Genomic DNA, 12,177 nt, shown 5'->3' on the forward strand with positions numbered 1-12,177 from the left:
AATTTAGTAGTCAGAATGTCATACAGGAACACTTTTTAAATGTTTTATTGAACTACAAGTCATTGATTTGCTCAAAACTTAAAAATGTATCATAAGAATTCAGTGCACATTTTGAAAGTCTGCTGTTTGTAATAATCTTGCAAACAAGGTACAGTTACTAATCGGTAATGTAATAAACACACTCATAAACAACTTAAGATAGTGCACCATTTACTCTTCTTTAATTTAAACAGTTGTTGACACAAACAATGTTGTTTACCTTTTTTAGAGGACAATGCTGATTTATTTTTTTACAACGATGCGACCCCAACTTGCTATGATTACTTACAGATGTCCAACATTCTCCAGGAAGCAAAATGCATTCAAATTCAGTCTGTAGTTGCAAGTTGATGCTCTTGTTTGTGTTGTACAGCTTGTTCATCCTTGCTGTAATTGTGCCTCTTCAAGGTATCATTCGACAGATCAGCTGTGGTGATATCAATGACATCTTCTTGCAGGACTTGGTCTTCACAGATGTTAGATGTCTGACATGCGGTGGCTGTCCGTTTAGCAAAGGCATTGTTTAACTTAACTGTGCTACTTTTGTTGACAACATTGAATCAGTAAATTTTGCCAGCGTACCGTTCTCCTCTGCTTGTTGTTGATATAACTAGCAATCATGCTCGCATGTAGCTATCGGCGCAGCAGCACCAGCTGACCGGCAGCAGCCGTCACTGCTCACTGAGGATGGTGACTGCTGCTTTGTTTTCACTTCAGTCTCCAAGACTCAACAAGGTATCCAATATCACCAGGAAACGTCGCTAGATTTGTCGCTTGTAGCTGTTTACAAAAACATTTGGCTTGTTAATGCTGTTAAACTTCATGTGCGCCAATAATTAAAATGTTTATCACTGCGATACCAACAAGTTACCTCAGATTTGAAGCGAAATTGGCCGCCCCTCATTGCGATCACAGACCGTGTAACAAATGGTTATGTTATGGTTGGACTAAGGGGAGGTGACGGCTCAGACACCAGGGGGCAGTATATACAAAGATTTATTATATATCAAGTATATATATGTAACTGCTGTGTACCCGTCCCGCCAAGAACCCACACACAGGCTGGATTGGATGATGTGGTTCTTTACTGGTAGCTGCAATGAGTGATCTGCAATGAGTGATCAGAGAGCACATACACACAATATGTGGTTAGCACCTCTGCTGCTTTCGATGTCATTAGCAGAGAACAGGAAGTCTACCCAAGTACATAACATCTTCATATTTTCACAATTACATGAAATGCAATTACAGATGTAACTTAATACAATGGTTTTTAACAGTATTCTTTTTTCGTGTGTGATCGTATAGTGGTTTTAACTTGCTTTTATCTTTAATGGTATTACAATTAATTCAATACAACATATTTTTAACTTGGTTTTTAACCAACATCATCCTTTTTTATATATTTATGAAATAGAGCATAGAAAAATACAAAATACAATACAAGACATGACACAAATAATTAAATTGACTTTTAGCACCCTCTAATGGTGACTAGCGAATATGACAGACCACGTTGTTCCCATGTTAAAATGGCGAACAATACAAATTTAAATATGAACGTCTTGACACGTAAAACGCACATAGTGCAACAATTATTACCTGCAATGAGTGATCAGAGAGCACATACACACAATATGTGGTTAGCACCTCTGCTGCTTTCGATGTCTACAGGGGGAAAATAATATCGACTTCAGTGCAAAATAGTAGGACATCTGACGTGAGCAACAACCAATTCAAAACGAAAATTCCACAACATAGCATTTCAACTGCTATTAAATAACTGTGTATCTTACAATAAATCTCACGTTACCTTTAGTGTAATTTATAATATTTTGCAGAGCAATATCAAAACGTGTCTTACCATTAGCAGAGAACAGGAAGTCTACTAATAGCTTCCGGTTTGCGGTAATATCTACAGACTTTTCAGGTACCAGCAGATGGCGCAATTGGACCTCTCATTGCATAACAAACCAATATACATATTTTAGCAGGAATTTCACTCAAATAATCAAAGTATTTCTTATACTCGTTACATACACCCCCCTGAAATTCTGCTAAATTTAGGAGTGCAACACTTGAGACAAAAACAAAAAAAATAAGTGCATTACTAGGAACAAAACTGTTGTGCATGTCAGTTCTAAAACTCTCTCAAAAAGGAGTGTGGAAAGAAAGAAGGTGATCAATCTCCTAACTAAACACAGACTCAGAGATGCCTGTTACACCTCTGAAATGCAAAATGTTGTTCCTATAGCTTCAAGTACTACTTAGACTCTTCTTTGGTCAAATACTTCCATAACTCAAACTGAAATTGCATCTCTAAAGAACTTAAACAAGATACTAACTGATACTGTGGACACAGAATCTTCATCTACTACTTGCTTATTCATCTGGCAAATAAGGCGTTGTGGAGGGTTCATAGAACTACGATCCCTGAGACCATAACGGCCAGGCTGTGTGCAAATTGCTTGAACTAAAGGGCCTGGAACGTCACTGTTCAGAAAGTCAGTGTCAAGAATGGCTGTCTCAGGAGCATCAGTGTCCGGGGGGTCAATGTCTTGTTGAAGGTCTTTGTCAGGAGGAGCAACGTCTGTGGGGATATTGTCAGGAGGGGACATGTCAGTAGAGTCAGTGTCCAAAGGGGTCACATCTGGATGGACAGTTACGGGAGGGGCAACTTCTGTGTCAGAGACTATATCTTCAGAGCACTGTGGTGAGCCTTCCGCACCATTAACAGCAGCATAGTCAACATCTTCAGGGACTCGCTGACTGTCCTGACTGGACGCAGTGACTGAGAGAGAGTCAGACTGAGCAGCATCAGACCTCCGGTCAAACGAGTCATCCTCCTCTTCAGAATGGACTTCCTCTTCTGAATGGACTTCCGCTTCACCCGTCCGCATCAGCCAGTTGACTGTACGTACATCACTGTCTTCCACCAGATCAGGCACGTCAGGACATACATCACTTCCATGTGCAGCAGCGTCACATTCAGAGTGCCCAGAGACATTGTCCAGGTCTCTGTCACATGGCAGGAAGCTAACAGAGAGTAGTAGATTCCGGTGAACGACTCTCTCTCTGCCTGTCAGGCAATCTTTGACTCTGTAGACCAGGGGTGGGCAATTAATTTTTACCGGGGGCCGCATGAGCAACCCGAGCACTGCTGGAGGGCCACACTGACAATATTTCAATTAAATTTTGCTCAAATTATTTTTGATATACCGTAAGATAGATAATAATAATAATAATATTTTCATTTAACCTAACTTATCTTTATACAAAAGCAGATGGCTTTTGATGGTTTTATTTTTAACACTTTCTTACACTACACTTCCTGATGTATATTACAATACAAAAATTTCAATTTCTGTCACTTTATCCTGCATCCTCTTTGTTGTAAAACCTTTATTTAACCAGATAAGAAAACGTTGTGAACGTAGCACGCCTGTAAGGTGATTGGCGAAGAAGGAGGAAGCGTTGCTGTTGCGGAAATGAGGAGTGAGGATTGGTTTTCCTTTTGGAAAGAACGAGATAAGTTGAGCAGTGTTAGTATAGCATGCTCAATAAAAGTTTAAAAAGTGCATCAGACTTGGTGTGCACTTCTTCTGGACGCTACAATTGATGTCAGAAGTGGGATGAAATGCCTCCCAGTTCGCCTTGCCATCAAACCTGGGAGTCTTCATTGAGGGCGGAATTCCCCCCGTGGCAAGCAGCGTGGCTGCACCTGTAAACGCTCTCTCTCTCTCTCTCTCTCTCTCTCTCTCTCTCTCTCTCTCTTTGCGGCGAGCTCCTCACGTGGCACGTACCTCCCGATGACGTAGCACACAAACAGTGCAGTATGCGCAAAGTTTTACTTCTGCCACCAATTGTAGCGTCCAGAAGAAGTGCACATCAAGTCTGACGCTCTTTTTAAACTTTTATTGAGCAAGCTATACTAACACAGCTCAACATATCTCGTTCCTTCCACACGCACGTCTCCTCACTCCTCATTTACGCAACTCAAGAAGACAACATCTACTTCAGCAGGTCGTTACACTATATTCTTTAAACACAGCAACGTGTGTACCACAAATAAGCACACAGCTTTACCTTTACTTGTCTTGTTGAAAACACGCCATTCGTCATCAACTTTTCTCTTTTTAGTCGCTGTGCGCCTTCCCTCACAGGACATACGCACATATAACACTTTTCAAAATAAAAGCAGCACAGTTGTATTGCACGCACGACAAAGATGTTTTTTTAAATTTATTTTGTAATTTGAGATTGCAGCTGCGCGCACGAGCATACGTCCACACGGAAGTAATACAAATAACGCTTTTCAAAACAAAAGCAGCACCGTTGTATTGCACACTCGAAATAGATGCTTTTTAAAATTTATTTTGTAATTTATAATTGGCCTCACGCGGGCCGGACAGGGACGTACAAAGGCCGGATGCGGCCCGCGGGCCGCACAATGCCCAGGTCTGCTGTAGACATTGAGTTCAGGTCTGACTGAGATGACTTCATAAGGAGTCGACTCCCATTTGTCTGCAACCTTGCGTTTTCCTGGCACACCTCTGTTGGCAATCAGCACTCTGTCTCCAACGACGAGGGGTGAGCCCTTGACTTTGCGGTTGTACAACTTGGCATGGCGAGTCTGTTCCCTGAGACTGTTCCTCTGCACAATCTGAGCAGCTTCATGCAGATCTTTCTTCAGTTGGGACACAAAGTCCGAGTGACTGACAACAGCGTCATTGGTGAGAGCATGTTGAAACATGACGTCGACAGGGAGACGAGGGATTCTTCCAAACATTAAGTAGAAGGGTTGCAAACCCTGTTGTCTCATGCTCTGCGCAGTTGTAGCAGAAGGTAAGTTGCTGCAGCATTTGTGGCCACTTTGCTTTGGACTGAAGGGGAAGAGACCTGATCATATCTCCCAGGGTCCTGTTAAAAACGCTCTGTGACACCATTTCCCATGGGGTGATACGGAGTCGTATGGGACTTCTGTATCCCAGCCATCTCTAGAAGCTCCTTAATCAGCTTGCTCTCAAAATTGGCTCCCTGGTCCGAATGGATGCGCCGAAGAAAGCCATAAATTAGAAAGAAGTCATTCGAGAGACAACGAGCGACTTGCCTGGCAGTCTGATTCTTGCATGGGAAGGCGTGTGCCATCTTGGAGAAGTGATCGGTCACAACTAGAACATCCACAGACTTGTTCCCTTGCTCAGCAGTCCAAAAGTCTATGCAGACCAACTCCATAGGTTCAGAGGTGACAATGTTCCTGAGAGGCGCACGGCTGTGTGGCTCGGGTGTCTTCCCTGCTATGCAGCGCTGACAAGACTGAACATAGTTCACAACATCACGTTCCATGCCACTCCAGAAGAATCGTTGCCTCACCAGAGACAAGGTACGATGCTGGCCTTGGTGACCTGCTGAGTCATGGAGACCTTTGAGGACTTTCTGCTTTAAAGAGTCTGGTACTATGAACTGGAGGATCTTCTTGTTCATCTGGGGATCTTTTCGTATCTTGTACAGCATGCCATTCTGTATGGTCAGTCTACTCCAATGCTTTAGAAGTTTGATCCACACTATGCGACTCAACAGCTCGCTCACGCCTGGTAGGTCTCTTGTGTCTCTGTACAAGTACATGGCCCTGCCTACTGTCTTGTCTTGCTCCTGTTGACCAACAAGCTGACTCTGAGGGGAGTGCAGTGGACTGGTCTTCCTTCTGTAGAAGACTGAAGGCAGCGTCTGCCCCAATCATGTGACTTACACCTCCAGTGGACTGAGCACTGAAGATGGCAGCGACTTCCTCTGACGCAACTGAGCCTCTTGTGTTCTGTGAAATTGCCTCTTGCACTGGCCCGTCTGATGTTTCACAACCTTCGTCCACAACAGCCTGACAGTTGTTGGACACTCTGAACACCTCTTGCACGGTTCTTTCATTCACACCGTTGACTTGTTCCAACAGTGAGGCATAAGGTTCGGTGACAAGGCGATGACCCACACACGACTGGACAAATGGCTCACGACTCAATGCGTCGGCTACGATGTTCTTTGGGCCAGGAATGTACTTCAAGTCAAAGTCATAAGCAGCGAGCTTTGCCACCCACCGCTGTTCACACGCGTCAAGTCTGGGTTTGGTCAGAATATATGTCAAGGGGTTATTGTCAGTCCATGTGGTGAAATGTCTGCCTTTCAACCAGTGGCTGAATTTGTCGCATACTGCCCATTTCAAGGCAAGAAATTCAAGTCGGTGCGCAGGGTAGTGTAGCTGGGAGCGAGAGAGCGTTCTACTCGCAAAGGCGACAGGTCTAGCTACCTTTCCACCAGGCGGAAGTTGCGACAGGACAGCTCCAATCCCATCAAAGGATGCGTCGACAGCCCAGAATGAACGGGGCATTGAAATCTGGGTGGGCTAGGGTGACACTTGTCATGAGGTCGTGTTTCAGTGTCTCAAACGCGGTCTGGCATGCGTCGGACCAATCAGCAGGAGTCAGCTTCACAGGACCTCCTTTCTTCACAGGTTTGCGACCTTTCTTGTGCTTGCACTGAGCACTTGGTTCAGCTGTGAGCCTGAACAGCGGTTTAGCCTTCGCAGAACATGCCTCGATGAAACTTTGGTAGTACATCACCATGCCTAAAAACGATCTGATTTTACTAGGACAAGGTGTTTTACCATCAGATTCCATAATGTCTGCGACCTTTAGGTCATTTATGGCTCTGACCTTCTCAGGGTCTGTTGGAACTCCATCTTCACTGATGACGTGCCCGAGAAATTTCACATTCTCCTGAGGAAGAAGCACTTCTTGGGTGCGAGCTTAAGGTTGTGCTCCTTTAGGCGGGCAAACACCACCTGCAGGCGTTTGAGTGCAACTTCTTCTGTAGGTGCAAATACCATCAGATCGTCGAGGTAACACAACAGGCTTGTGAAATTCTCGTCACCGAATATTGACATCATCATCCTCATGAAGGTAGCTGGACTGTTGCATAGGCCCTGAGGGAGACGGTTATATTCATGAAGTCCAAAGGGTGATGAGAATGCTGTATACTTCTTGTCATCAGGGTGCAAGGGGACATTATAGAAGCCTGATGTCAAGTCCATCGTGGAGAATAGAGCATTTCCACCGAGTGCGGCTAGAGCGTCTGCTTGATGCGGCAGTGGGTAGGCATCCTTCACAGTTCTTGCGTTGAGCCATCTGAAGTCAGTGCATACTCTGAGGTCTCCATTCCGCTTCCATACGAGAACGAGTGCAGATGCATATCACTGCTCGACTTTTGAATAATGCCTTTTTCTCCATCTCATTCAGAGTCGTTCTCAGTTTCTCATATTGGCTTGGTGGTATGCGCCTGTATGGTAGACGGAACGGCTTGTCATCAACAAGGTGGATGCGATGCACAAACTCTTTGGCCTCTCCGCAGTCCATCTTGTGTCTGGAGAAGATTGACTCATATTCTTCAATAATGTGAACAAGCTTGTCTTTCCACTGCAGTGACACTTCGCATGACTTCAGATCAATGTCTTGCAGGCCAGAGTCTCCAGTGCACGCACCATGTCCTCTTCTGACCTCGGATGCACATCTTCGCTCTGCACACACTGCATGTTGCACTTGACCTCCTCTGCTTTGGGTAGGTCCTCCACTGCGATGCAGGGGGACACATCTGCGATCTTGGCGTTCCTTCTCAGCACCACAGTTCTGTCTGTAGGGTTAATGACTTTAACGGGCACCCATCTATCTCCCCAAAGTGGAGTAATAACCCTTCCAACAAGGATTTGTTTGGGTCTGGCTTTAGACTGGGTCGGCTCAACGACCACGGTACTGCCTACTGACATCACAGCTGACTCAGGTAACTTGCCCCAGACAAGGTGCTCACTATGTGTTTCAGTGTTACACAACTTTTGACTTTCACTGTTCCCACCTTATCTGGAATGCATTCACCTCTCCATCTCTCTGTGTTGGACAGTAGTGACAAGAATTGGCAGTGGTCATCAGTCTGACCATTGTCGGGCGAGGAAACAAGCCTTCAGTAGCCGTCGTGGCTCTTCAGTTGAGTTAGGATATGCTTGATAGCATTTCTGCCAAGGATCATTGCTTCTGTCTGGCCAGGTACAACCATTACCGGAACGATCATCCTGCATCCATAAACGGTAACATCAAGGTTATACATGTCTTTGGGGGAAACGCGGTGTCCACCGCAGCCTACAATGACATAATCATAATAATAATAATAATACCTGGGATTTATATAGCGCTTTTCTAAATACCCAAAGTCGCTTTACACGTGTGGGGGGGGGGGGGGGGGGGGGGGGGGGGGGGGGGGGGGGGGATTAAAACAACTTTATTAGGAAAAGAAACTAAGAAAAAAAAAAAAAAAAAAAAAAAAATATATATATATATATATATATATATATATATATATATATATATATTATATATATATATATATATATATATATATATATATATATATATATATATATATATATATATAATTGTATAATAATAATAATAATAATAATAATAAATCATCAGCTGTGTCCTTTGTCATGTTAGGGCATTGCTGCAGCAGGGACTCAACAGCAGACTCACTTATTGTACAGGCCATTGACCCGCTGTCTAACAGTGCTTTGAAAGTGGGGCCATTCTTTACAAGTACAGGCGTGTAGAACAGGCTATCAGTCTCTGCTATTCTCTGGGATCCCTGAAAGATCAGTTTCTTGGACGAGACTACTGTACTGCCACTATAATACTGCTGTGCGACTCATAGAGGGATTCAATATCAAGCATGTCGGGCTTCTCATAACTTTTTGGAGGTTCAATTAGCTGATCTGCACGGTCCTCCCCTGTGTGCAGATCGGTCAGTTTTCCTGAGGCTGTGGAGTGGTCCTCCTCGCTGGACAGTCACGACGTGAATGGCCTGGAGCATAGCACTTAAAGCAAAGCCTCTTCTCCCGGCAATGAGAGAAAGCACTGTGACCTTCATCTTTGCAAATAATGCATGGCATGTCAGTGAACCTGTCAACTTTGTTCTCAGACACCTGGGTGGAGCTCGCTTCCTCACTTGTGACTGGTTAGAGGTCCCACACAGCAGAACCTTTTCCAACATAGCCATCACCTCCGCTAGGGGGACATACTGAGGGCTCTGGGTTTGAGGTGGCTCGTGACCACTGCGGTCAAGGGCTGGACTATGGCTCACCTCAGCTGCGTGTACTGCGATGTCCATCCTCTTCACAGTGTGTACTGGGGGAGTTGCTTTGCAGCTCATCTCAGCATGGTACTGGTTCAGCACCTCCAGTACTTCACACGCTGACCATTTGTCGATTGTTTTGGATCTGAAAGTGAGGGCCAGGTCTTTGCAGGGACAGTTCCGAATAAACATGCGAGTCACCTCTGTTTCAGGGTTGTCCAGCGTCTTGCCTGCTCTCTCAGACAGCCAATGGCGAGGTCAGCTGCACTGTTCAGTCTCAGCCAGTAGTCATAGGGGTCTTCCTGGTCTTTAGGCAAAGTCGAGTAAAAGTCAGCTAAGGGGACAGAAGAGTACCTAGTACAGCTAAAGTGTTTTCTAAGTAGACCATAAATCAGGTCGGGCTCAGCATACATGTCAATATTACTGTTCCTAATGCCAAACTTCGCTACATCCTTAGCTTTTCCCTCAAATGCATAAGGATCTCCTCAGCCTGCTCTTCAACTCTCACATTACTCCTCTTAATGCATGTTCTCATCAGATCTTCCCATTCATGCACCTTAATTGAATCCGACCCATCTCCTACAAATGATGGTGGTTCCTTAACCTTCCTCTGTGTGACAACCTGAACCTGAGATACATCAGACACATGGCTAGGCTGACTCAGTGTGCTTGTTACATTCTGTGTGAAAGTTGAAGCAGGAGCTACTGTGTTATTTGCCTGCATATGTGACATGATGCTATCAGCTAACTGTTGACCTATCTCCTGAATGACAGTCCTCATCTGGTCAGCTACACACTCAGAGACGCTACCAATAGGATTTGGTGTAGACGTGACTTGAGGCAAATAAGAGCTAGTGTGCTGGTTAGCTGCATTATGTACGCTAGCATTGGAAACTGCCTCTAATGAGGGTAAACTAACACCTGGGGCAGGACTATCAACAGAAAACGGGATGGGAGTAGGCATACCCCTGCCTCTGCCAACTTGAATGGGTGTGTGCCAAACTTTGGGAACAGTGGATTACTCTGAAAAGACATGTTTCAAAAATGTCTGCCACAATACAGTACAGTCCACCCCACTTTGTGAAATCATCAATAACAAAATGGCAAATAGAATCAAAATGATAAAACAAATCAGCAGTCTGTGTGACACGGTACTGCTATGCCACATACAATTATCTGTGCCGCTGTGACACACTATAATGAGCTTAACTGCAATATATGCTACCCTTGTAAACTGTGAACACACAAATACTGTGAATTTATGGCTTCATGGAGCGATGTGGTAGGCAGGACGGTCACCGGTTCGACGAACTTGATAGAAGTCTCAGGTCACGGCACCAATGTAACTGCTGTGTACCCGTCCCGCCAAGAACCCACACACAGGCTGGATTGGATGATGTGGTTCTTTACTGGTAGCTGCAATGAGTGATCTGCAATGAGTGATCAGAGAGCACATACACACAATATGTGGTTAGCACCTCTGCTGCTTTCGATGTCATTAGCAGAGAACAGGAAGTCTACCCAAGTACATAACATCTTCATATTTTCACAATTACATGAAATGCAATTACAGATGTAACTTAATACAATGGTTTTTAACAGTATTCTTTTTTCGTGTGTGATCGTATAGTGGTTTTAACTTGCTTTTATCTTTAGTGGTATTACAATTAATTCAATACAACATATTTTTAACTTGGTTTTTAACCAACATCATCCTTTTTTATATATTTATGAAATAGAGCATAGAAAAATACAAAATACAATACAAGACATGACACAAATAATTAAATTGACTTTTAGCACCCTCTAATGGTGACTAGCGAATATGACAGACCACGTTGTTCCCATGTTAAAATGGCGAACAATACAAATTTAAATATGAACGTCTTGACACGTAAAACGCACATAGTGCAACAATTATTACCTGCAATGAGTGATCAGAGAGCACATACACACAATATGTGGTTAGCACCTCTGCTGCTTTCGATGTCTACAGGGGGAAAATAATATTGACTTCAGTGCAAAATAGTAGGACATCTGACGTGAGCAACAACCAATTCAAAACGAAAATTCCACAACATAGCATTTCAACTGCTATTAAATAACTGTGTATCTTACAATAAATCTCACGTTAGCTTTAGTGTAATTTATAATATTTTGCAGAGCAATATCAAAACGTGTCTTACCATTAGCAAAGAACAGGAAGTCTACTAATAGCTTCCGGTTTATCTACAGAATTTTCAGGTACCAGCAGATGGCGCAATTGGACCTCTCATTGCATAACAAACCAATATACATATTTTAGCAGGAATTTCACTCAAATAATCAAAGTATTTCTTATACCCGTTACATATATAATAATAAGACAATAATAATATTAACCAAAAGGAAATGGAGTGTGACAAAATCCAAGAGTGTGTATGGTGTAAGACTATGTGTAGTATTTATCTGGAACGTTTTACCGTAAATGTTGGAGGTGCGTGTTGGGGGGAGCGGTGCTGTCAAACAAGGGGCAAGGCAGGCAGGGATGTCCAAGGGCGGAAGCGTGGTCGAGAGGCAGGAGCGAGTCGTCGTAGTCCGGGGGCGAGCGAGGAGTCGAGAACCAGGAAGCGCGGGGGAAGCAGGGAAGATCCGGGAGCACAAGACGCACAGCTTGACTCGGGGATGCACACAGGGAACTGTGGGGATGAGGGAGGACACGACAATCAACGCAGGGAAAGCACAGAGAGGGCAGATAGAGCAGAAAACGAGAGTTGCGTCAAGCATCAGATCATAGCTTACTGAACACCAACAGGAGATTATATTCCGGCACCGGCATGCCAAATTGTCCAGGCTTAAGTAGGCAGCTTCTTCATTACAGGCAGGTGTGCCGATTGCCGGTAATTGATTGCAGCTGGCGGAAGCTGCAGTGCGGAGACGCGCGCAGCGCATCCCTGGATGTGCGCCGTGGCCGTGGGCGTGTCCCGAGGTGCT

At 44.3% G+C, this 12,177-nt stretch overlaps 1 long non-coding RNA gene across 1 annotated transcript; it reads right to left on the bottom strand.

Annotated features, from left to right (window-relative positions):
* Nucleotides 1–265: 265 nt before the first annotated feature.
* LOC133653079 (uncharacterized) lies at nucleotides 266–3,602 on the bottom strand. The gene is made up of 3 exons (XR_009826655.1): nucleotides 911–3,602; nucleotides 622–819; nucleotides 266–538 (listed from the first exon to the last, which is right to left on the bottom strand). It is a non-coding gene; the product is annotated as an uncharacterized LOC133653079 (long non-coding RNA).
* Nucleotides 3,603–12,177: the final 8,575 nt, after the last annotated feature.

This window comes from Entelurus aequoreus, linkage group LG07, assembly GCF_033978785.1.
Source record: "Entelurus aequoreus isolate RoL-2023_Sb linkage group LG07, RoL_Eaeq_v1.1, whole genome shotgun sequence".
Taxonomy (NCBI): Eukaryota; Metazoa; Chordata; class Actinopteri; order Syngnathiformes; family Syngnathidae; genus Entelurus; species Entelurus aequoreus.